The following is a 20,721-nucleotide window of genomic DNA, read 5'->3' as shown; positions in this document are numbered from 1 at the left end:
TTTCATTATTTTTCAACAATTTATAGGACTTTGAACATGGAGAAATGTTTGTGCACCATCACACTAATGGTCCTGGAGAATAGAGAGATGATGCTTTAATACTTTCTGATGACTAGCAGTGTCCAGGATGACAAATTACCACAGGAGGACACAGACGAATAGAATTCCTAATCTGCCACACCCCTAAAAAAAGGAGAACAAAAAATTCACACAACAAAACCAAACAAACTGTAATTTAAGAAAAAAAACAAGTATTATGAAATAACACTGGCCTAAAATAATACATTTTGTGCTGCAAAATTAACTAAAAAAATAATTTTATAAAGTTTCAAACATGTTTCAAACAAGAGCAGCATAAGATCTAAAAAAATTCAAAAAGGGAAAAAATCACATGCAACTGGGTTCACAAAGTATGGATTTGTAATCTCAATCTAGTCTGAATTGCATTAATAATTAAATAAAAAAAAAGAGCAATAATATCCGAAATATATAGCGAATTTTAATAGGGTTCGGTTTTTTAGACATGTGCGATTTTTGGTCAATAACGGACAAATTTGCATGTTTTCTCCCATATTACGCTGTTAGGTCCGAGAAGTTCAATAACAATTGTAGCCATAGAAAAGTCACCTAGTATTGCAGTCAGTGAAGCAGTTAAACTTAAATGTTGAAAGTTTAACAGTGAATTTATGTATAATTATGGTAAAGATAAATATGAAACTAGCCCATTTATAAGACAAGGAGAGTCAAAACTCAAAAAACAAAACAGTTGACATATTCTAGAACTGTGGAAGATAAAATATAGTAAACCAAATAATCAAGCAATGGTAGTACAGTATATTCTTTATTGTTAGCAATGTTTATATCATAGTCCTACTGCAATTGTGTGATGTGCGCCCTTGTGTGTGTTTTCTTTATATGGCAGTGTAAGAATTAAAGCCCTTTTTTTATTTCTATAAACATTGACTAATACATTTTTTCTTTTCAGTTTAATTCAGATGCAGTAAAGACAGGCAGCACGGCAAGTTTCCTCACTGCTATTCCATCATGGACATCAATCTTAGCCTAGAGGGACCATCTTTTCCAAAAGTGAGAGGCAATTTAGTCTCCATAATATATCAGTTCTAAGTTTCAGCAGAATGTCAACTGCTGAATTTATTTCAAGCTGCATGTTGACTGGGGTTTCTCACCACAAGGGAATAGAATCACACCACTAATTTCATTTCATTTAGAAGCTTGACTTAGGAAAGACCTTTTGATCTAATAAAAAGGTCAAGTTCTTACTCTACCATCAACAATCTTCTATTGCTCGTTGCTATTATTTGGTTTGGTATTTTTATTTTCGGAACACAACAAATATCACATTGTTTTTCCTGCAGGCTGTGACACAACCTTTTTGGATCGATAAAAGGTGCTACCATGAATAATCATTATACATACATTGCACGAGAAATGTATTTATATCTCTTTTGTCACTGATATTTTTGTGTTATATAGTAAAATGATCAATACACATATAAATAAAATCGGACATTAAAAATTTTGCATTTACATTCCAGTAATCCTTCCAAAAAGACATTTAAATTACAAAAATCATCTCGTTTTAAATCAGAAAATGTAATTTATTCATTAGAACTAGTTAATCTTTTATTTATGGAGTATCTTATTGACTGGAATTGTATATATGTCATGGAACAGCATTCCTTAATTATGCCTGCAGTATCCACCTCACATTCCTGTGCTGTTACATTGACTACTTGGTTTGAATACAAATGTTGTTTTATTGTGTAAATTCCTTACCCATTCCAACATTAACCTGCACATATGATGAGGAACCAGCTCCTCTGGTAGGTGATGATAAGCACAATATACATAACTATAGTCAGGAGCAAGGGTCACGTTTTGAGCTTTTTATAATGCAGTGGTGTATGATTATTTTCTCTGGGTATTTAGTTGCTTTAGTCAAAATACAGCATACGGATTTATTTATATATGGTATTTCAATTGTATTTCTGTTTATGAATCATGCATCTTGAAATAAATTGCAAATCTTTGAGCAGCAGCCTTACAGTACAATGATGTGTATGAAAAAAGGACGCTCCTGTTCTGGCTGGTTTTTCTTTTTGTTTGTTTGTAGACCAAATAGAACACATAGCTTGGATAATCAATGTGTTTGTAGAATTGGGAATGTATTAACATTTATTTATTGACATTTCTTTACAGATGGAGCCACTCTCATTGAGGCTACCTATGACGTTTGTCCCAACAACTTGCCACAGCATGCCTAGTCATACGGCGGTGCAATAAGTCATACAGCATGGTGTATGGCATTACCGGATGAGTGCAATATCAGCAATCATCCACCAGATGTTGCTTTTTAAAATCACCACTGCATGTGTGTCAGATGTCTATAGCAATGCTATAGCAAAAGAATCTGCAATGAAGTCTGCATTAAAATGCACTATAGCACAGCCATTCAAGAGACTCACTTTAAGGCCTCTGCTCCCCCGCAACACTCCAATTATAAATTTCCCATTTGTTATACCTCAAATGGCCCGAAAAAGAAGGCATGAGTTGCTTTACTTTTAATTTAGTGTTGGATCACCATATGGATAAGTCATCTCCGCTAAGCCCTATATTAAATGAATTTGATCTTTATGATATATGGAGGGCAAAAAAACCCTCTTGTAGGGACTACACCTTCTATTCCCCCGACCATAGGTCACATTCACAGATAGACCTAGCACTATCAGACAAATGGACTTTGCAGCACATCCAGAAATCTCATATAATCCCCATCTCTTGGTCAGACCATTCAGCTTTATTTCTCCGTCGGTCCTTAAATGACGCCTTATCGAATAACTTCTAAAAGACCCCGACATTAAAGAATCTATTCAGAAAGATATCCAATTATATTTAGAAACAAATGCCCCTGTGGACACGAATGTCTTCAATAACTGGTGCACCCTAAAAGCAGTAATTAGGGGTTCCTTTGTACAAGCTGCCGCCAGATGTAGAATTAAATTTAACAAACAACGAAAAGACATTGAGTTACGGCTGGCGGATTTAGAATATCATTTTAAACAGTCCCCCACAGACAAGAAGATTTATAAAGATCTATGCATTATCCCTACATGAAATCCACAAAAGTATGTTTAAACTAAAACAGAAATTCTTTGTACAGGGAAACCAGGCTGGTAGGATGCTCGTGAGGAAACTTAGAAGCAAAATAGCCCAGGAACGAATTAAAGGGGTGTTGACTTTGCAGGGAGTAAGGCAGTGGCGTAACTAGATACATGTGGGCCCCATAGCAAAAGTTTGTAAGGGCCCCTATTCATCAACTAATGGTGAAATATGTATATAGCACATGATACTTTGACATGCAAAGTGGGCCCCTCTCAGCTCTGGGCCCCATAGCAGCTGCACCCCTTGCACCTATGGTAGTTACGCCCTTGGAGTAAGGGTTATAGACCCAAAGGATATGGCAAATGCGTTTGCTAATTACTACTCCTCCCTATACAACTTATGTGATGACCCCGCGACCCCTCAACCTACCCCTGCGGGTATTAGATCCTTTTTAGAAAAACTATCCTTACCCTCTCTAGACGCAGTCACTCTCCATAAATTGGAGGAACCCTGGTCCTTGGACGAGATTATGGAGGTCATATGTGATCTCCCTCCTGACAAGGCCCCATGCCCGGACGGATATACTAATAGTTTTTTTAAACACTTCCTTGATATTCTCATCAAACCACTACAACTGGTGTATGAGGAGGCATCTAAAAAGGGTGATTTCCCGGCGGAATTGCTGGAAGCAAAAATCATTGCGTTCCCTAAACCTGGGAAAAAACCCTCAATTTTGGCTAACTATCGCCCAATCGCATTGCTACATTTGGATATAAAAATTTATGCCAAACTTGTATCTAATAGATAGTCACCACTTCTTCATTCCCTAGTTCACAAAGACTAGGTGGGCTTTGTGAGTGGCCAACAGGCCCCGAATAATGCTAGGAGGGTGGTTGATGTGCTTGACTCCTTCTCTGCGTCCTCCGACCCCCTGCTTTTGTTTTATTTTATTCCACTCTAGATCGAATGATTGGCCTCTACCCTCCCTAGACCTTTCACTGAAGAGCCTAAAATACCTTATCCCCAATCTGTCCTTTTCCTCGTGGACGAACATCCATCAACTGGGAGACATGTTACAAACTGGAGAACTGAATCCAGAATTCTCCCAAATTCAGGATACTGTAAGTATTTAATTCCAAGGAGGGACTTTTATAAGTACCTCCATTTGAGACACTGGCTACACTGTGCCTCCCCCACCCTAGGTAGCCTGCGACCGATGCCTAGATCGGTGGTAGCCCTGATAAATAGGTCAAACAAGAAGGGTGCAATATCTAGATCAGGCATGTCCAACGTTGGCCCTCCAGATGTTGTGAAACTACACATCCAAACCATGCTTTGCCACAGTTTTGCTATTAGAGAATGCTAAAACTATTGCAAAGCATGCTAGGATGTGTAGTTTCAAAACATCTGGAGGGCCAACGTTGGACATGCCTGATCTAGATGGTACTCTGCACTTGTGACTCCAGACAAACAACCTAAATTTCCCGCACAGGGTAAATGGGAGATAGACATGGGATGTACAGTGACAGATGATGAATGGCATGCGGTATTCCAAGTAAGTGGTGGCGGCTCTAAATGCATATCACATATTGAACAGCAGTTCAAACTCATCCATAGGCTTTATATGACTCCAGCTTTACTCCATAGGATTTGGCAAGATACTTCGAGAGCATGCTGGCAAGAATGTCAGGGAATAGGGCCACTCTATCACATATTTTGGGCATGCCCAGTGTTAACTAATTCATGGAAACAGGTATTTCAGTTAATATCTTCTATATCACAAGGTATAATCCTCCCACACCCAAAAATAGCCATTCTACATCTATTTCCACAACCCCCCCCCCCCCCCCCTCTGCAGAAGTCTATGTTTTTAGTAAAATTTTATCCACTACCAAACAACTTCTGGCACGCAATTGGTGTACCACCACAATCCCTCAATTGACAGAGATCGTGAATGCAGTCCACTCCAACTATCAATTTGAAACAACAAAATATCCCCATAGCATTTCTTTCTCGCCATCCATTATGAAAAAATGGACTCCTTGGGCGAATTATAAACTATCACTTGGCGCAGGGTAGATCCCACCAAATCTTGGGAGGATCCCCTAAACGACCCCATAGAGCTATTTGATTGTATGAATGCACCTACTGGAGATTTAATAATGACTACGATTGAAAAGATCGTTTAAATTGTTTTATCACTGGATATGTACCAGTATGTACCACATTTGTATCCCCTATTATCCTATTACTCCCCCCCCCTTTATTATTTCTGTACCCTTCCCCACTCCCTTGTTAACTAATGAAAATCAATAAAAATCGAAAGTTGTACTGTAGAGTATGTTAAATAGACATTTTATTCAGAAAATACTATTGCGTAGATGTGCGTCTCATTACACTATTTATAGCGGGATGATTGTGGAATGAGTGCAGGATGCAGGACAGAGACTCTACAAGTCCTCTGATTAGTGGCCCACCACCATTTGGCCTGGAGATGACCATCTGCATCTACCTCTCACACTTTACAAATCACCCTATTGTGCTCCTAGTTACCATCTGCCTCTGTCTATCACTGTCAGCCTCTGCCTCTCCCTATCACCATCTGCTCTGCCTTTTCCCACCATCCTCTGCCTAAAGTACAGTATAATTTTACACTTTTGTCTACTACTTACAAGTTCCAAAACTGACTCAAACCTCAATGTATTGTATTCTTTTTCATTTTTAAAACAACAAATTGTGTGGCAGTGAGATCATACCTTGGGCAGCACAGATGGTGTAATGGTTAGCATTACTGCCTCAGAGCACTGAGGTCATTGGTTTGATTCCCACCATAGCACTGAGTGGAGTTTACATATTCTTCCCATGCTTGCATGGGTTTCCTCCGGGTGCTCCAGTTTCCTCCCACAATCCAAAAATATACTGGAAGGTTATTTGGCTCCCAACAAAATTAATCCCAGAATCAGTGGCATAACTACTGTAAGGCAGTCCCAGCTGTCGCTTGGGGGAGCAAGCTGCAGTGGGGTCTGTGTGGGTGACGGCACCCACTAGACGCACTGACATGCTGCTGCCTGCCACTGCCCACTGGCTGAGCACTGGAGACGAGTCAGCTGAAGTGCGGGTGCGGCCATGGCAGAGACGACAAATCCCCCCACTGATTCAATTGACTGTACATAGAGCTGGATATTGGCTACTGTGTACAGGATGGGCGGGCGGCCTGGGATGCGTGGGAGACAAAGGGAAGCAGCAGTGTCTGCTGGTCTCTCTTCCTCTCTCCTGCTTCAGCTTCTCTGTTATGCATGTGACATCATCGCGTCACAAGCTGGGGAAACACACTGGAGAGGAGCCCGAGGGGGGAGGCGCTACAAACTTTTTGGCAGGGGCAAGCAAAATTTATAGTTACGCCACTGCCCAGAATTAATATGTGTACATGTATATGTGGTAGGGAATATAGAGTGTAAGCTCCACTGGGGCAGGGAATGATGTGACTGTTTAAATATTCTTTGTACAGCGCTGCGGAATATGTGTGCACTATAGTATATAAGAAACTGTTAATAAATAAATACAAATACAAATAAATAAATACCTTAAAGGACAGTGTTGTTATCATAGGTTTGTCTGTGTCTTCCTCATCCCAAGAAGAGCATATTCTGTAGTACAGTATGCTTGCCTTCTGACAACTGGGCTTGAGATGGTTACCTCTACAAGTCGCAACACTCTAGCTATGTGGTCTTCTCAAAGCTGTCACCCAAGACCATATTACACAGAGATCATACTAGATGTCTTTATACATACTAGATGTATTGGGCGCCAAATGCCCAATCCAAAAAATGTCTTGACTCTCAAGTAGTTCTTCAGTGTCCAAAGACTTGCTTTTTGGACACTGAAGAGCATACTTGGGTACTTGTGTATTATCACGGCCCCTGTCTGCGCAACATAGTTGGCATAGTAGGATCGCATCACATGGGATTTGCGTACTTGTGTAGTTTCACAACGCCACTGCCCGCGGATCGCACTGCATTGCACACAAATAGCATGCGATCGCATGCGATTTGATTGCATGCGATGCGATGCAATGCGATTTAGCACACCCCTACTATTACTTAGCACACCCCCACTATCCATGTCACCTCAAAGCATGGCAAGCGATACGCGTCCTCCTGACCTGTTCATACCCCCACTATCCATGTCGACGTGGAGTTGTTTTATTAAAGTGTGGCGAGTGCAGGGAGCCACCGAGCCCGAAGCGTGGCGAGCGCAGCGGAAAACGATGCCAAAGCATGGCGAGCAGACGTGGAGTACATGTCAAGTAATCCACGTCGTCACGCGGGGCTTGCCTTTCCATTGCCACGCTTCGGGCTTGTTTTACGCGGCCGGTCGCGGGGCACGTTGCGCTCGCCACACTTCGGACTCGGTGGCTCACTGCACTCGCCACACTTTATAAAATCGACTCCACGCAGAAGTGGATAATGGGGGTATGAACAGGTCGGGAGGACGTGGGGCTCGCTGCGCTCAACACGCTTCAGGGTGACGTGGATAGTGGGTGTGTGATAAATCACATTGCATCGTACTCAATCAAATCACATGTGATCGCATGCGATTTGCGTGAGATGTGATGCGATCCGCAGGCAGGGGTGCCATGAAACTGCACAAGTACCATCGCAAAGCGCGCAAATCCCATGCAATGTGATCCTACTACACTGAATAGGACACTAAGTTAACTATTAACGGGCGCCCTGATAATACACAAGTACCCATACTTGCACTTGCTTACCAGGAGTGTCCTTTTTTTTTGCCCTGATCTAAGCAATCCAAGAAAAGGGGACTATACATCACAGGATAAAATCACAGAGTTTTACCCTATATAGGGTTTCATTTCATTTTGGATTCCATTGCTTTGCAGAAGTAAACAGCAACAAAGTAGTGAGCTCGTAGCCAATTTAGGAATGGTACCTACCATGTACCAATTTAAAGAAGAATGAAAAATGGTATTTAAGACATTATACCTATTGACTGTGATTATAAGGCCATCTATTACAGTTGAATGAAAAATCTGTGGAATCTTCATGAACACTAAAGTAAACAGTATTATCAGTAGAATCCTTATAAAGACAGTTAAAGATTTGTATAACAAAGCTAGTAGGGGGCCAAGTGTTATTAGTGACCTTTTTTCTATTTAGCGTAATTCTAGAGATTTTGTATATTTTATATAAATATATATATATTTATATATGTGTGTGTCTGTGTGTGTATATATACAGTACAAACACCGCCTTTGTGGTGTCATCAGCATAGAAGTGCTTCCTTCCTTGTGCTACTATTGATCAGAGGCATGATCGGTATGTGTATTTTGGGGAATGGTTGTCAAAAGTTTGGTTTGCATCCTGTTACGGATCTGTGAATACAAGCCTGAATAAGGCCCACTAAGGATTCTAATCATATCACTGATATCAATGCAGTGGACCTGAGAAGATATTAAAATTCTGAACATGCCAAGATTTATACAGAGACACCATTTGTGGATAATGAAGAAGCAATCATTGATAGTACCTTCAGCCCTCTGTGTAACCATGCCAAAACCACTGGTCAGGAAGACCCAATCTTTTGCAGCAGCTCTCCCAATACAATGTCATTTTTCTCTGAAAAAAATAAATAGCTACTGTGACTTTACTTAAAACACTCCTTGGTAAAAGACCATCATATTATACATATGAACAATATACATTTTTCTAATTAAATTTATGGAATTCACCTATCACATTATCACCGTGAAAAGATAATTGTTCCTACCTTATGGGAAAAAGGAGCAATTTGTTGTTATTATTATTATAATTTTATTTATAAGGGGCCACAAGTGTTTTGCAGCGCTGTACAAAGGAACGATACAGGGAGACAAAATTTAACAATACAGGAAATAAATAACAAAATAGAGTACAGGTAAAAATTCAATACACATTACATCTTAAATGTAAGTAGTGAGGACTTGACCAATGTGCTACTAGGGACTGGTGGCCAAAGATGGAGATGAGTATGCGGATGAAGATGGTCGCTGAGTGTTTGAGTATGGGAGAGCTGTGAGACAAATGTGAAGAGAAGAGGGCTTTGAAAACAGGAGGTAAGAGGGCCCTGCTCTGAGGAGCTTACAATCTAGTAATTATTGCATTTTAGAATTGTACTGTTGTTACTTTGTTTTTTAAATACACTTACCTGTTTATTTGTGGAAAAGGAATTCCAGCTCTGACATCTGCTGATTAGATCATGTAAAATAAAACTTAGGGCCAGATGTATCAAGCTTCAAAAGTGATAAATTGATAAACAACCTGCCAATCAGCCGCTACCTCTCATTTTTCAAACCCGGCCTGTGACATGGTAGGTAGAAGCTGATTGGCTAGTTGTTTATCACTCTCCATTTAATCACTAAAAATGCTAACAAACTGTTGAATTTATTAGTTTTAATTAAGTTACACTCTGAGATAAAGTACTAGTAGCGGAACTTACCAAAAATGACAGTTATGAGCTGCTGATTGGTACTTTGGGGCAGATTTATTAAGCCTGGTGAAGTGGTAAAGAGATCGTAGTCAGCTTTTATATGTTCTTTTTCAAACCCAGCCTGTCACATGACAGATAGGAGCTGATTGGCTGGTGTATTATCACCTTCCATTTTATCATTTCACAATGCTTAATAAATCTATTTCCATCTAAATTAGCTCTCTCTCAGGCTTAATACAGTTCCCCCTTATTAGTTGGTTACTTGAGTCTTTGAATGTTATTGTTACATAGACACTTAAATAAATGTACTTACACAAATGTTTCATATACTGTACAGGAGTTGAAAATGCTTAAAATGCAAATAATATGTATTTTAGGGTATTATCACCTTAAGGCAGCTTGTTTTTAAGATAAAAAAAAAATAATATATTGAATGGATGCATTAACTCAAAATATATATTTTATGATAGCAATACACATAAAACAAGAGGAAAGCAATTCCCAGTTTATGAATAGTAAAAACATATAAGAGATACATTTAAGCAATATGGCAAGATGTAATTCTAGAAACAGTACATCTATTGGATACTCTGTCTCTCTTGCTTCTTCCTTATTATGCTTTTCCATGTGTTCATTTGCTGTTATGGAAAAGGGCCAGCGGTTTCTATGCAGCATGACTGCAAAACCACTGCAGGATTTCCTAAAGCTCAGATTTGCTGGCATTAGAACGAACTGGCAGAATAATGCTCTCGTTTTGTGCACTGTACTTCTAAGAATATAAATAGCGCTTTCAAAAAATGCAGGCTCCCTGCAGTATATATTTAGGAAATGTATTGTCTTTTAGTGCACATATCACTAAATTAGATTTTTTAATATGCATTACCCTTTTGTTGTGTCGCCTAACCTTCATATTGTAAACATAATAAAAAAAATTGGGTACTTGTGAGTTATCTGGGCGTCCGATTTTTTGATTGTATGCCTTAAGTTAAGGCATACAATCAGATGCGATGCGATGCGATATCGCATCGCATCGCATCGCATGCGACCATCGGATGCGATGACCCGATTTTTCCATAGGAATCAATGTTAAAATGGACTGAGTCCATTTTAACATGGAATTCAATGGGAAAAAGGGGTCCTTTTCATACCCCTACTATCCAAGTGGGCATGGAGTTGGATATAAACCTGTGGCGAGCGTAGCGAGCCACCGAGCCCGAAGCGTGGCGAGCGAAGCGAGCCCCGCGAGGGGACGGTATTCCGTGTCCCCTCGCCACGCTTCGGGCTCGGTGGCTCGCTACGCTCGCCACAGGTTTATATCCAACTCCATGCCCACTTGGATAGTAGGGGTATGAAAAGGACCCCTTTTTCCCATTGAATTCCATGTTAAAATGGACTCAGTCCATTTTAACATTGATTCCTATGGAAAAATCGGGTCATCGCATCGCATCGCATCGCATCCGATGGTCGCATGCGATGCGATGCGATGTCCCGATCCGACCCGATTTAAAAATCGGACGCCCGGATAACTCACAAGTACCAAAAATTGCTTTAAGGAAAACTAAAAAATGTAGAAATTTTAAAATAAACATACAAGTTCAACAGTTTGTGGCCACTTCAAAATGTCCTTATTTTTGAAAAGCACTATTTTTTTTCACTGAAGATAACATTAATCAGAATTACACTCTACACATTGTTAATGTAGTAAATGACTATACTAACTGCAAACATGTGGTTTTTAAAGGATAGCAGTATAGAGGCCCATTTCTAACAACCTTCACTACAGTGCTCTTATGGGACATTGTGTTTGCTAATCGCATTAGAAAGCCTTTGAAAACCATTTTGCAATAATGTTAAAATGTCTGAAAACAGGTATGCTCGTTGGTGAAGCTATAACATGCTAGTTGGGTATCTGGAGCATCACATTTGTGGGATTGATTATACTCTCAAAATGGCCAGAAAAAGAGCATTTTCATATGAAACTCTACAGTCTATTCTTGTTCTTCGAAATGAGGCCAAGAAACTGAACGTTTCCTACACCAGTGTGTACTACTCCCTTCAGAGATCGGCCCAAACAGGCTCTAACCAGAGTAGAAAGAGAATTAGGAGACCCCGATGCACAACTGAACAAGAAAACAAGTACATTAGAGTCTCTAGTTTGAGAAATAGATGACTCACAGGTGCTCAACTGGCAGTATCATAAAATGGTACCCGCAAAACACCAGTTTTAACATCTACAGTGAAGAGGCTGCCTTCTAGGCAGGGTGGCAAAGAAAAAGTCTTATCTGAGACTTGTCAGTAAAAGGAAAAGATTAATATGAGCAAAAGAACACAAACATTGGACAGAGGAATATTGGAAAAAAAGGGTTATGCGGCATTGAGGATGCATCGTTGCTTTCTTTAGCACAGGCTGAGTGGTACCAATCAGGAGCCCTCCTTTCCCCTAATGCAGGTGTTAGCAGGGCTCCTAGGAGAAAGACATTTAACTACAGCACGCAGCAACAGTGGAAGGAGCAGAGCTCTGTTGTAAGAGCAGTGGTCACACCCTCTTTGAACCACATAGGAGAAGGTGCTGCTGTGCACAAAAGTGGAGCCCAGAGACTAACACCTCAATTGCTTGTAGGAGTTACGCCCATGGACTGAACAGAACAGCTACTACCTCAAACAATAAACAATGAGCTTTATTTTTAAAAGGTGATGGCATCGCCTCTATTATTAATTATGTACCTTCCTTTTTTCAGAATTCACATATTGGAATATAATAGTTAATCACTATTTCACAGTGTTATCTCAGCAGTAGATATTCCGGCAATTCAGCATTACACAAATACTAACTTATCTATATTGGGTTCAGGGTATGCAGCATACACAGCCCTCCAGGTCTATAGGCATTGACATTGCACACTTTGTGCCAAGGTAGTATAATTACCTTTCCATAGTCCTGCGCTGCTGCTTTTCAAATCATCAGGAAAATGGCACATTCATCCTTTCATGGGAATTTGTGCATGTGCAGTACAGAAGTCACCGGGAACGTGGTGCGGACACAGTGCCAAAGTCTACTCTCATCTGCGCTGCAGAGAGGAGGGGACCCATACAGAGGCTGTACATGGCCCACTCTTCTCTTATTTTGGCCCAGATTTCAGCAAAATGTACTAACTTTAAAATGTGCAGTATTTTTAGCAACTTAAAACTTGTTATACACTTTAATCACACTCTTAATGCTATTCACATGGAACCCTTTGTCCGGAGCTGTAACTAGGTGTGTGCCAGAGGGGCCATGCTCAAAGCACATCTGCACTGTGAGCATATCTGCTGGAACACACCTACAGTAGAGGCCCAATCAGAATAGCTTGCAGCAATTAAGCCCCTGCCTCAACGGTCGCATCTGCAAACCCTGGGACCGAATAGCTTCAGCGAGTTACGCACTCGCCAGGCCGTTGCAGGGAGAGAGGGACCGGGGCAGAAGGGGTAGAAATGGCATTGAAGCAGCAGAACACCCAGCATTTTATGGGCATCCCCATGAAAACACTGGGCATTCCCCTGGGAACACAGATGGGCCGATGCCTGAAGGTGATGGGCAGCTGATGTCACAGGACATCAACACTCCATCTCCTCTTCGGCAGACACCAAAGGAAATAGTAGTCAGTTCAGGCTGACTATATTTCCGAAGGTAGGAGAAATCATTTGATGGTCGGCGACCATCGAATGTTTCTCCTGCTAGCAGATGCATGCGAGTGGATGTGTTAGCGAACATATGTCTTCACATGATACTGAGATTTGGCATGGGGGGGGGGGGCGAGTGTTCGGCAGGGTGGTGAGTTTCAGTGCTCTGTAATAGCGAAATTTACTGCCTACTGAGCCAACCAGAATTAAGCCCCTAATCTGCAGAGGGGGAAAGTACCTAGTAGGAGAGGTACTCTCCCCGCTTTGCATGCAGCTGCTGCCTGGCTGCTGTAGTAGAGAGAGACTGGCGCCAATGATCAGAGCAGCTTCAGGGAACAGGAAGTGGCAGTGGTGAACTGAATATTTCTATAGTCCCATTGGACACTGATTGGCCGAGAGAGCCATCTGTCATAGCTACCTGTTTCCTGATGATCAAGCAAAAAGGAGAAAAGGAAATGTCTTTCTGTGTGGTGCACCTCATGAGAAAAATAGCATAAAATTTAGCTTTTATTAACTTATATTAAAAGACAAAGAGGCGAAATATAGACAAAACAGTGAAACATAAAACACGGACAGTGTATTAAAAAGGATAAGCGAATTTATCCTCACTGAGGGCCTTATTCTGGTTGGAGCGTCCGGGCCGTACGCGTACGTCCCGGGGTTTTTTACGATCTGCGCATGTGCAGATACGCTAATGCGCCGGCGCGAACACGCTACAACGCTTACGACCGGTGTCTCAACGTGCAAAAAAACCTGTACGCGAGCGTACGGGTAATGGGGCGGCATAGGGGCGTGTTGATGGGAGCGGCCGAAATAATGAGGGAAAATGGGCGTAAATATGGGCGTACACGGGGGTGTGCACCAGAAATGAGCGGTGCTACTACCGCACGATCGACTAAGGCACCGTTCGTTTCGGACACCAAACAGGCGGCCGCCAACCGCCAGCTAAAACCACCCCTACAGATACCGCATGCCAGCGTGCGCCTGAGTTGGCTAATTAACGCTGATTACTACTCAAACACATACACCTGAATGTAATAAGCAATGCTGCAGTCTATTAACTACAAACCATGATTTCACTGCCTGCAAGCCACACATGCAGCACGCAAACACATTGGAAGCTTATGTTTCTATACTTCTCCACATTTAAAGGTTTGTTTAATTTAAGGTAAGAATCTTTTTATACGCTAAGGTAGGTATTTGCTAAACAGACACATTCACTACCTGCTTTCATAGACTTTACGCAGTAGCACACTCAATCTACACAAGTCGACATGTGTCAACGTGTTCACTCTAATACTAACATAGGTTTTGTATTTAGGAAACAATAACATAAACCACATCTAACACCTACAAAGGATGTTTCAGCAATGTTTGAAGCCCATGACCACTATTTTCCACACAATCTTTGTATAGTACCCAAAATAATGACCTGTACCACTATCTCATCTGCTATGATTTGGATTTCACTACACTCTGGATGTAAGATGCCACCAATCACATTATTGCACTCTCATCTCTCTAACAAAGGATTCCTACATCTGATTATGACACTGTCAAATCATATATATTTTAAAAGTTATGCATGTTTGTTCACAAGCTAATTTATCATGTTTGGCCCATTCACACATCTTTTTTTAGGGAGGACACATATGCATTCCTACAGAAATTTACCTTTTCACCCTTGTTTGTCTGCCTCACCCACTCCATGAGGAAAGCATTGTTCTGGACCTGCTTTTACCTACTACTGTAGGAGCTACCTCACCTGCACACAAACTGCTTTCTCACCTATTAAGTTGCTCTGCACATGTGCTGACACAAACTAATTAGCAGGGAAAAGTTGGATAGGAACATGGGAATGGCCATGGAGAGGGTTACACATGGGAAACTTCCACCACAGTTCAACAAATGTTCAAAAATACCCTGGTCAGTAAGTACACATAAATCTAGTATTTGTTTCACACAAGAAATTACACATACCACAATTTTGTTTTAATTTGTAAAATAAATTTATTTGCTGTTCAGCATCACAGCTTGACACTTTAATGTGAGAAATCAAATAAACAAATAAAATAGACACACAAATAATAAAACAGCCAGAACAAGAGGTTGCATATCTCCAAACATGTGTTACCCTGCAAATGCAATGGTGAAAGAAATGGGGACACCAGAATACGTACTGCAACAACCAGGGTGAATACTAAGCAAGATACACACCACCAAAAAAAAAAATCCTGCATTTGTAGAGGTCAAAATACGAACTTTCATGCCCATGGCACGCAAATGGATCGATGGGCAACTCAGGAAGCGGATGTCCAGTGCAATTTAAACCTTTGGCCTCCAACCACAGAGGAAGTGAACCAGGTCTCATTTGGGCCCTTTTTTGCCCCTTTTAGATGGGGCCTTGGGGACAGGGGCCTTTGGCTCAGCTGGCTTTCGGCGTCTTCCCCTAGTCGACACAGGAGGGTCAGCCGAGGTGGAAGGTTGGGGAGCAGCTTGGGGTGGGGCAGCAGATGGGGGATTGTCCCTTAGGGACCTGGCGGTGGACAGCTGCTCCGCAATAAGTTTATTCTGGCGGCTGAGGTGTTGGCCAATGCTTAGCATGCCAGCCGCCAGAGTTTCATTAATGCGGTTCAACGCCTCAACCTGCAGCTGGTTTGTGGCCTTCCACTTCGCCAGAAAATCCGCCACCTGCTGCTGACGGATCGCAGCATCCACCCCTTGCTGCTCGATCCTGTCCAGCGTCACCAACAGGCTCTCACTCAATGTCTCCTGTGGCTGGGGCTGGGGGCGACGTCTTGCTGGAGGCTGGACCACCTGCTCCACCTGTGGCTCTGCAGAGGAAGATGCTGCCGGTACATCCTGACTTTCTGCTTCTGCTAGGATAAGAATTGAAAACAATGTCACCATCACATACGCAATAAAAAATATCTTTCTAAATACAATGCATTACTGTGACTTACCATCAAAAGCAGCAGCAAAGACCTCCGCCGGGAGCTCACTGTCCATATTGGAGATCCCCCTGATCTCCCCCACATCGATGACGTCACAGGAGTCCAGCTCCAGGGGGGTATACTCCAAATGGTCAGGCATAGGACCGCTCCCGGTGGACATGCTGTGGTTGTACCGGTCACTCATCTTCCTCTTCAGGGCACTTTTGAAGTCAGTCCACCTACAAGTTTAAAAATACAAATATCACCATGAGATATGTGCACCACTGTGCTACGTGTAGGGTTACCACCTAGTCCCTTTAATTCCGGACACATGTTACTTACACAGGTTCTGTGGCAGTTTAAAATTAGGTGAAGTGGAGTCTTGAAGTCAGCCAGCCACAGAACCTGTGTAATTAATATGTGTCCGGAATTAAAGGGACTATGTGGTACCCCTAGCTACGTGACATTTCCTAGTGTGGGTGATCTTTTGTGCCATGTGTGGCCAAATATTTCTTTGATGGACAAAACCATGTGCACTGCAGGTGAGGCAGGTGTAAAACCCCACCCAAATCTGATTATCTCTGCACAAGTAACACCTGCCTCACCTGCAGTGCACATGGTTTTGTCCATCTAAGAAATATTTGGCCAGAAAGAGTGAACTAGAATAAGGGCCTCAGTTCCTGCTGGAGACTGCTGAAAAATTGACCTGACAAACACACTAACCTTTTCTTCACCGCGTCCCAAGTTCTGACCACTGGTGACACCTGGTTTACTTCCTCTGTTATCTTGTCCCAAAGGTTTCTCCTTGCACTGGCACCCGGCTTCCTGGTTGCCAATTCAATCCATTCGCGTGCCCTGGGCACTAGAATTCGCATTTCGGCCTCTACAAATGCAGGGTTTCTCCTTCTGGTGGTGGTATCCTGCTCAGTCATCACCCTAGATGTTGCAGCACGTTTTCTGGTGGCCCCAGTTCTCTCACCATGCACCTGCTGGGTCACACCTGTTTGGAGAGATGCAACCTCTTGTTCTGGCTGGTTGCTTGGCCCTTGTGGAGCTGGTGGAGGTTCACCAGGGCCTGTTACTGAGGGGCCCGCTTGATCTTGCAGGCGACTCCTCTCTTGGGCCCTCCTTCTCCGCTCCTGTTCCCTCTTCTGTAATGCTTTAAGCAGGGATTCTGCTTGTGCTCTCTGCAGAGCGTCCTCTGCTGCTGAATCGTCAGAGTCAGACATGTTTGCAGCAATTGTGGGCTGCATCTGACTGAATATTTATATGTTAATCTCCCGCCACGAACAAGGGGGCGTATATATTTCCCCGCAAGGTAGATGCAAATTTACGCCGATATTTCCTGCCGATAATTGCCGCTTAAATTACGCAGGTCTCAATGCACCTGATCAATCACCCGTATATGTATATACACAGGTTGTGGAGCATTGTGGGCTACATCGTGAAATGTGTGCACCTGTCATTCCAATGATGAGTGTTGTCAGCTGGTATCTGTTGGAGTTCGCGTATGCTTTGTGAGTCACATTTCAAAACATCACGTTATCATGCTTGCCTTGCATATGTAATGTGTATGAAATTGTCATACAGCAACATGTTGCATTGTGGCCCTTTAAGCAGCGTAGTTATAAGTAGAGGGTTGCGTGTATTATTTTCCGCCTACTGTATATACAGTACTCCTCTCCATGCATATCGGTGTATCGTGCCCCCTTTAAGCAGCGTAGTTATAAGTAGAGGGTTGCGTGTATTATTTTCCGCACACTGTCAATACAGTACTTCTCTGTTCATTGAATGCATGCTGTTGGTTGTGGTGTGTGTATATCGGAACGGTCCGCGTAAGTTTCTATTCGCATCCAGTTTGTTAATGTAAGAGGGATTAATAAAGTTAATACCAAACAAACAATTTTTTCGACCAATCAGCAAGCACCAAAAGTGATATATGTACCTGCAATTAATAACTGCGCCATTGCCAATATGACTTGTCCAAGAGCTAGGCCCTTTTCCACGTCAGAGCTTTTGGCCCTGGTGGAAGTGATGGACCGTCACCTGGGGCCCAGGGGCCCTTATGTCAGTAATGCCGACAAGCGGCGGGCGTATAATGCTGCCCGCCGCCTCATCTTCTCTACGACCGGCGTCCGCAGAAGCCTGGGGCAGGTTGAGCGGCGCTGGTCAGACCTGCGCCGGCGGCAGCCGGTTTTACTCAGCAGAAAAAACAAAAGGACTCACACTGGGTGAGTCCAGCAGCGCTCAAATCAATGAAATGATACCAGAGATTAATAAAGGTATAACAATTTTTACTGTTTCTTTAAAAACACATGTATATCAATACACAAATAAAATAAATTTACAATGACATAATAAATGAAGGGGGGGAATAAAAGTAAATTGGAATAAATGTAGAAAAGTTAAATGAATTTGAACAAAAAAAGTCCCGCCTCAATGGACACAGGAAGGTGGACTGTGTCGACACTTTTGGAAAAACAATTGGTAAGTGCACGTTACCGACAATGAGTGATGAATCCCTTGAATTGTGGTGATACTGGGGGTCCTCACGATGTATGCGGAGATGTTTAGATGCTGCTGGAGGTTACCGCTTGATGTAAACCAGACTTATGACAGTTGAAGTGAGAGATGGATGGATAAATCTCAGTTAGCAAGGTTGTCTGGAGCGATCTCACCCAGATATATTACAGATGATGGAATAAGGGAATGGCTTCCGTGCCAGGTAGCAGTCCACACTGGTATAGGTGTTGTTAACCAGGGGTTTGGTAAGCACGGTGTCCGCCAATTAAAGATGCCAGTTGGAGTGAGCAACAATTGTGGTGTCCAAAAATCTGTCGAGAATAACACAGTGGTGTCCAGAGGTGGGGGGCAATCACCTAACGCGTTTCACTGCGTCCTGCAGCTTTATCAAAGGTGGTTTGATAAAGCTGCAGGACGCAGTGAAACGCGTTAGGTGATTGCCCCCCACCTCTGGACACCACTGTGTTATTCTCGACAGATTTTTGGACACCACAATTGTTGCTCACTCCAACTGGCATCTTTAATTGGCGGACACCGTGCTTACCAAACCCCTGGTTAACAACACCTATACCAGTGTGGACTGCTACCTGGCACGGAAGCCATTCCCTTATTCCATCATCTGTAATATATCTGGGTGAGATCGCTCCAGACAACCTTGCTAACTGAGATTTATCCATCCATCTCTCACTTCAACTGTCATAAGTCTGGTTTACATCAAGCGGTAACCTCCAGCGGCATCTAAACATCTCCGCATACATCGTGAGGACCCCCAGTATCACCACAATTCAAGGGATTCATCACTCATTGTCGGTAACGTGCACTTACCAATTGTTTTTCCAAAAGTGTCGACACAGTCCACCTTCCTGTGTCCATTGAGGCGGGACTTTTTTTGTTCAAATTCATTTAACTTTTCTACATTTATTCCAATTTACTTTTATTCCCCCCCTTCATTTATTATGTCATTGTAAATTTATTTTATTTGTGTATTGATATACATGTGTTTTTAAAGAAACAGTAAAAATTGTTATACCTTTATTAATCTCTGGTATCATTTCATTGATTTGAGCGCTGCTGGACTCACCCAGTGTGAGTCCTTTTGTTTTTTCTGTATCTCTGAGTGAGGAGTGACTACCCCCACAACCAAGCAGCTGCTCTATTCAGAGACTCAGCTCACTGCAGGGCGCCTGATTATTCCTAGTGAATAACATTCTTTTCCCGGTTTTACTCAGCAGCCTTCGCCGCCATATTGCCCGATGTAAGTTTTGATTACTAGTATGTCAGCGTTTTTTAGCAATGTTTTGTGTACTTTTTATAAATATGTTCCTGAGTATGGGGGTGTATATGGGGGGTATATGGGTGTATATGGGTGTATATGGGTGTATATGGGTGTATATGGGTGTATATGGGTGTATATGGGGGGTATATGGGTGTATATGGGGGTATATGGGTGTGGAATGGGATCATACGGTCGACGCGAATAACATCGACGGTATTTAGGTCGAAACCGTGAGTCCGACAGTACGGTGTTATCGAAAATTTATGGACAGACAGTAGCAGTAGGTCGAACATAGTTAGGTCGAAATATGCAAGGTCGAAATGAATAAAGGTAGACCGCTATTAGGTCTGCCAGTATATAGGTCGAACTGTTTGAGGGCGAACTAACCATAGGTCGAACTCTATTAGTTCGACCAGTACTATGTCGATATTAATTAGGTCGACCGTTGTTAGGTCGAACTAAAAATAGGACGACCAGTTCAAGGTCGAAAAATACAAGATCGAACCTTTAATGGTCGTCCGCTTTTACATCTACAAGTACAAGGTCGAAACTTAATTGGACGACAGCTATTAGGTCGAACTGTATATAGGTCGACCGTGACAAGGTCGATAAGTAAAAGATCGAACCTAATTTGGTCGACCGCTTTTACATCGACAAGTACTAGGTCGAAAATTAATTGGTCGACTGCTATTTGGTCGGCAAACGCAAGGTCGACTGTTT

The sequence above is a fragment of the Crinia signifera genome, chromosome 5 (genome assembly GCF_055691185.1).
Source record: "Crinia signifera chromosome 5, ASM5569118v1, whole genome shotgun sequence".
In the NCBI taxonomy this organism is placed as follows: Eukaryota; Metazoa; Chordata; class Amphibia; order Anura; family Myobatrachidae; genus Crinia; species Crinia signifera.
This window is presented reverse-complemented; position numbering follows the sequence as displayed.